Source organism: Otolemur garnettii, unplaced genomic scaffold (genome assembly GCF_000181295.1).
Source record: "Otolemur garnettii isolate 467f Iridium unplaced genomic scaffold, OtoGar3 scaffold00023, whole genome shotgun sequence".
NCBI classification, from domain to species: Eukaryota; Metazoa; Chordata; class Mammalia; order Primates; family Galagidae; genus Otolemur; species Otolemur garnettii.
This window is the reverse complement of record NW_003852418.1, coordinates 3935454-3942409: the sequence shown is the minus strand read 5'-3', so window position 1 is coordinate 3942409 and position 6956 is coordinate 3935454. Positions and strand designations below refer to the sequence as shown.

Genomic DNA, 6956 nt, shown 5'->3' with positions numbered 1-6956 from the left:
GGATTTGAACCCACCACCTTAGGTGTATGTGGCTGGCGCCTTAGCCACTTGAGCCACAGGCACTGAGCCCTAGTTACTTTTCTAAGCAAAAGGATGATTGCATTAAGCAAGAAGTCACTATCATCATGGAGATTTCCAGTTCATGAATGAGTGACTCTGAAGTTAAGTCACTCATGAAATGAAGGCTGTCCTTGCTATACTACAAATTTGAATGCAAAGGGCTGGTTACATCATTGCAGTGGATGAGAAGTGGTGTCTGTCTCTGTATATCTCATGATATTTTATGTTTTGTTTTATACATGAGGGCATATTATCTGTTACCTTAAAACATTTATCATCTAACAGGAATGGGCAGGGAATCTGTGCAGAGCTTAACAGGTGCCTCTGGCTCACAGTTTTCCATGAGACTGCTGTCAGGCTGTAGGTTGGAGATACAGTCTCATCTGCAGGACTGACTCAGGAGAGGGATGGGTCCACTCCAAGCTCACTCACGTGGCTGTTTGTAGGCCTCAGACCCTCACTGCAAGTGCCTGTCTGTAGGGTTGCCTCACTGCTTGGTGTAGGTTTTCCGTGTGGGCATGATCCAGAAGAGAGTGAAAGAGAGCACCAAAGATGGAAGCCATGGTCTTTATATAACTTGATCTTGAAAGTGACGTTCCATCTTATCTGCTGTGTTATATTTGTTAGAAGTGAGTCAGTAAGTCTGGCCCACAGTCGAGGAGAGGAGGTTACACAAGGGGATGAGTACTAGGAGGCAGAGATCATTAGGGGCTGTCTTAGAGCTTGCCTAACACAGAAGGTGAGATGACATAAACAAATACAGCATGTCAGATAGTCATAGTGCCATGAAGGAAAATAGAGCAGAGTAAGGAATTAAGTCTGGTAGAGGGAGAGTCTGAACTGTTTTGGGTGGAGTAGTCAAAGGCGACCTCACTGATTTGGTAAGTTTTGAGCAGAGTTCTGAGGAAGATCCCTTGTATTCCTTCAAAACTGCATGAATAGTAAGTGAAAGGCCTCAAGTGAAGAGTACGTTTGGCAAGTTTAAGGAATAGCAGAGTCCGAGTGTGAGTAATCCGGGGGGAGAAAGGCAGAGACGATGCGGTCCAAGAGTAATTGCAGTAGGGAAGACAGACTGGACAGGGATTTTTGTCCATGGAGAGGACTTTTATTTTTATTCTGAGATGGGAAGTCATGGCAGGGTTTTGCCTAGAGACAAGAAAAGAATAAAGAGCAAGAAACAGTAGCCGTGTAATAAGAGTTAATGGTTGATACTTCTCCAGATTGGTGAAGGATGTGAATTCTCATATGAGATAGAAGGAGTTTTGAGTTAAATAAAAACAAATCATGACCTAGATACCTTCAGTAAAGCTGTATAGTCCCCATGACAAAGAGACTTCTTAAAAGCAACCAGGGAGAAAAGGACGTGATTTTGACCCACAGCAGACTTTTCAGCAGCAATAATCAAGGCTGAAAGATAATGGAACAAAGTATTGTGAGGAAAAAACTGCCAACCGAGAATCTGAGAGTGTGAGATCAAACTGCCTTTAGATATTAAGCTAACTATCATTCAAGAGTGTGAGTGGGCTCGGCACCTGTAGCTCAAGCAGCTAGGGTACCAGCCACATACGCTGGAGCTGGCAGGTTCGAATCCAGCCCAGGCTGCCAAACAACAATGACAACTGCAATCAAAAAATAGCCGGGTATGGTGGCGCCTGTAGTCCCAAGCTGCTTGGGAGGCTGAGGCAAGAGAATCGCTTAAGCCCACGAGTTTGAGGTTGCTGTGAGCTGTGACGTTATAGCACTCTACCCAGGGCGAAAGCTTGAGACTCTGTCTCAAAAAAAAAAAAGTGTGAGTGGAATAGTTTTTTCATACAAGGATTGAGAATTCTGTTGTCCACTGATCACCACTTAAGAACACTTTACAAAGTAGAAAATTGCATGCAGAAGGAAAGAGTGGGAGGCAGGAAACACGGATACAGTCTACAAATGCAACAGTTTCATCTTTCTGAATATTTTTAATGCTTTTAATTGTATGTAGCAAATTATGAGTAATGGGAATGAGTAAGAGTTTTCTATTTGTCTTTATGTTTTTTGCATTTTTCATTTAAAAAGACTTTGCGGGCTCGGCGCCTGTGGCTCAAGTGGCTAAGGCGCCAGCCACATACACCTAAGGTGGCGGGTTCGAATCCCCAGCCCGGGCCCGCCAAACAACAATGATGGCTGCAACCAAAAAATGGCCAGGCGTTGTGGCGGGCGCCTGTGGTCCCAGCTACTTGGGAGGCTGAGGCAGGAGACTCTCTTGAGCCCAGGAGTTGGAGGTTGCTGTGAGCGTGATGCCATGTCACTCTACCCAGGGGGATAGCTTGAGGCTCCATCTAAAAAAATAAAAAATAAAAAGACTTTGCATATATGTAAAGAAAGTACATTCTAAACAGGAACTGTTACCCTGATGCTAGTAGAAATTTTTCTTACCCTTGTTAATGCAAGAACTCTATTAGCTAATAAAGTTATAATAATAGCATTTATTATGCATTTACTCTGAGCTAGGCATACTATGCTAAGCATCTCACATGTATTGCCTGATTTATCCTCAGTAATTCTGTGAGATAGGCACCATTGTTATTTCCCTTTCACGTGAAGAAGCTGATGAAAGTTGAGTAACTGTGATGGTGGCACTAGCTACTGAGCAGTACGGTGAGGATGACACCCCCAGTGGGCAACACGGCCCGAGCAGGCGCTCAGGATGTCTGACCCTGCTGCTCATTCTCCTGACCGCTGCACTGTTCTCTCTGTGCTTTACTCCGTTTTCATTATTCTGATAAAACTGTATCGATCACTGGAGCACTAAATTAAACCAGGCTTCTCTTGAAAATGATTTGCTGATGACTATTTCAGAATTTTATTAATAGAAGGGATTTTTCTAAAAAGACAGCGTCTCCCTCTCTCTCAGGCTGGTCTCAAACTCCTGAGGTCAAGCAATCCACCCTCCTTGGCCTCCCAGAGTGCTGGGATTATAGGCGTGAGCCACCGCACTTGGCTAATAGAAGGGATCTTAATGAGTTAGTTCAGCTCCCTCACTATAAATGAGGAAACGGAGGTCTAGACATCTTAACTGACTTGTCCAAGGTTATATAGGTGATCATAGCAAGATCTAGAAGAAGACAGATTTCCTGACACCAGCATCATTACTATTATTTCCCCTAGAATCAGTATGTAGCCTCAAAAAGGTCTGGTTCTGTTGGAATAGCTAAAGAACATAAGTGTTTTGTCCAGAGATGCTTATTTTATAAGCTGGCATTCATATATCAATATTTATTGATGTAGATGTCTTCCAGGGAGAAGAGGGGCAGACTGAACCCTTGGCTTCATATAATTTACAGGATAGTGAGGATACAGAGGAGTAAAAATATTACAGTTCTGCCTGTTAGGTTCTCTGAGAGGGGCAAAGGCAGCATGGTCAGCAGAAAGACAGCCAACCCAGTATTTGGAGGGGGGAGAAGCAAGAGTCTCTAAGCTGAAACCAAAGGACGAGAAAGAGTGTAGCTGGCCAGGTGGAGGTCGGGGAGTGTATGGAAGAGGAAGGGTGTACCAAGTGGGCAGGGGGAAACCATGGGGCAAGAAGCTTGTGCCCAGAATGCTGAAGTGATGCAGTATAGCTAGCGAGGGCTTGCACTGTAAAGGAGATGTGGTTGGATAGGTGGAAGATGAGGCTGGAGAAGTGAGAAAGGCCCAGACCCGATGCTGAGGCTTTGATGAAGGGCCCCTGAAAACATTCCAGAACAAGAGTGACTAACCAGGTTTTCAGTGAGAAAGATTAAGCCCTGGAGCAGCAGGGAGAATGGCTTGCAGAGCTTGGAGGCTGGGTCTTAATGCAAAGGGCTAGTCCTTGGAGCAAATATGTAATGGTGGGCAATAGACAGACCGAAGAAAGATTTAGGAGGAGGAAGCCTGGCATGTGCTGGGAACTGGCGGGAGGTGGGGAAGGCAGGGAGCTAGGCAGTTGGGCAGACATCGAGGTGGGCAACATGGGGGGTTAGGTCTGAGAGACACAGTGATTTTGGTTTGGGACATGTTGAGCTTCGGAGGCAATGGGCTATCGGGGAGCTGATCTCCAGTGGGCAACTGGCCCAGTGGTGAGAGAAAGCTGGCTTTGGGGGGATTGTTGGCAAAAAGGTAGGCTTGGAGCCAATGGAAAGAGGAGATCAGTAAGGGTGAGTGAGTGGCCTGAGTATGGCGTGTCTCAGGTAGCACGCCTCTTGGCACCTGTATGTACCAATACATGTTTATAAGTTCATTTATTTGATGAACAGCTGTAGTCTTTTTTAAGCAATTATGTAACAAGCATTCCTTATTAGGTAATTGAAACAGTATGAAGCAAGTACAATTTTCTCATTACTCTGGGGAAGCTAACTCTTCCATTACAAAGATTTGAGAAGGGGAGGTTTTTGTATAATAAAAATGAGTTTCCTTTCTTTTTCTTTTTAAAATTATATAAGTATTAATAATAAATGGACACGTACTCATACCATCCAAAAAATACAGGAATATAAAGGGTAAAATACTGTCTTCTTTATCTCTGTCCTTGTCCTCTCACCATCCAAGACCTTTTAAAAATGATTTTCCATGCACTGTCCCTGAGAGTTGTGTTCTGAACAGTCTAGGTTGGCAACATGATCCCTCATGTTTGTCTTCAACTCACAGATAAGTTATTACTGTTCAGTGATTGCCTCCCCTGGGGATGTACTGCCTTTGCCCTGCGGTGGTCAACTTTGCCTTTACAGAAAGTCATTCAGTTGTGTGGTTAAGGGAGAAAGCTGAAGCCTCCATCATAGACTTGGGGTAGCTCTACCACAGCTGGACAGATGTGAAGGGTATAGAAACACTGGTGTGTGAATGCAGCACATACACACATACCCTGATGGGATGTCTAAAAATGTGGTAACACACTGAATTTTTACTGGTGTTACTTGTATCAGTCTCTAGTTGATCAAAATAATTATCTTTAGGAAATGTTAGAAGTAGTCATGAGATGCTGCTTATTTTATTAGAGTCCTTATTTGCCCAATTTTACTTCACTCAATGGACCTAGATTTCTAGAGTTGATGCTTGGCCATCCTTTGGAGGTGGACTTCAATTAGAGGCATTGAAAAACTAATTGCGTCTAATGGCCCACTGAGGCCTTGCTTCTATGGTATTAAACATGCATGAAAATGTGTGCTTGAGGAAGATTGTTACTTACTAGATAAGATGAGAAATGCCCTGGCATCTGCAACATGTCACAGGATCTAGACTTTAAATGAGAAATTATTTCTTGACAGATTACTAATCTGTTTCTCTTGTGGTCATCCCCATCTTGGTAAAAATGTACCTTCAAGGACTTAGTTGTTAAAGCTAGGAACCTGGGGGTCATCCTTAACAACTCTGTCCCTTGTGCATAGTCCACCATAAGGCCTGGTGATTCTACCTCCAACACAAAGATAAAACCTGTCTCCACTACCAACATCCTAATGTGGGCACCATCACCGGGCCTAGGACTTCTGCAGTAGCCTCTGCCTTCTCTCTCAGCTGATGCTCTTGCCCACCCCCGTAGCTTCTACTCTGCAGCGAGAGCAATCCTTTTGGAAACGTGAAATCAGCTGTTAGATGGCTTCCCATTGCACTTGTTAACCTCATTTGGAGCCCTCTCCCCTCCATCCATCACCGTCCTTCAGTTTCTGAAGGAGGTAATTCTTTTATTTGAACATAATTTTCTCTGCAGGTGTCAAAACTTGGATAGCATCTATGTTTCCTCCATAAATAAAACTTGAAGTTTGTATCTGCTTCTCCTTTCCTTATTCCTTTGGTTTCCAGATCTGTTTCAAAGTTTGGGATTTTCTACATTATATCCCTTTTGTTTTAAGAATTCTTATTAGCAGTTGCACTTCACCTCACAACTGTTTTTATCAATAATTGTGGAAATTTAAGTGTAAGTTTTATTTCTTCAGCGTTGCTGCTTGTATCTCAAATTGTCTTTTATTTTTAGGATTCAGTTTAATTTGCTACAGTGCAACTTTGAGTCTCTTCTTGCCCCCAAAATACATTGTGGTGAACCTCACAGAGCACTTGTATATTCCCAAATAACTTTGTTTTGCTTTCATACTTAGATGGTAGTTTTAGGGAAATACGAGGTTTAAGTTTTAAAAACATTTTTCCCTTTAGGGTTTGTAGAAATTGCTTCGTTTATGTTTTAGCATCTGGTGTTACACATGAGCAGTCTGATGTAAATCTAATGTTCCCTTTGTTATGATTAACACCCGCAACCTTAGATTTCAGGATCCTCTTTATTTTTGCAATTTAAATGTTTTATCAAGTTGTTTTTAGGTGTTTCTTTGTCAATATTGTTATAAACCACTTGGCAAACCCTTTCAACCTAGTACTCAGATCTCTCCAACTCAGAGAAATTTGGTCCTATTATTTCTTTGGTAATTTATTTTCCTTTATCCTCTCCTTTAAAAAAAGTACATATATTGGATCATCTAGATTTACCCCCCTCCCAGTATTTCCTGTTTCTTGACTGGGGAGAGTTCATTGGTTCAGTTGTATAAATTGCTACTTGTTTCTTTGTACATTCTCCTTTGTCAGACCTCTGTTGAGAGATTACAGCTTTTTTGGTAGTTTTTTTCTTTCTTTTTTTTTTTTTTTTGTAGTTGTCATTGTTTTAGCTGGCCCGGGCTGGGTTCGACCCTATCAGCCTGGGTGTGTGTGCTGGCGTCCTACCCACTGAGCTATGGATGCCGTCCTCTGTTTGTTTCTTTATTTTTTTTATTTTTTATTTTTTTTTGAGACAGAGCCTCAAGCTGTCTCCCTGGGTAGAGTGCTATGGCTTCACTGCTCACAGCAACCTCCAACTCTTGGGCTCAAGCGAGTCTCCTGCCTCCGCCTCCCAAGTAGCTGGGACCACAGGCGCCCACCACAAC

At 42.9% G+C, this 6956-nt stretch overlaps 1 protein-coding gene across 2 annotated transcripts in view; it reads left to right on the top strand.

The window, feature by feature from the left end:
* The window catches only part of ZHX3 (zinc fingers and homeoboxes 3), a 127564-nt gene that overhangs the window by 29414 nt on the left and 91194 nt on the right, over positions 1-6956 (top strand). The gene's annotated exons all lie outside the window — the stretch shown is intronic.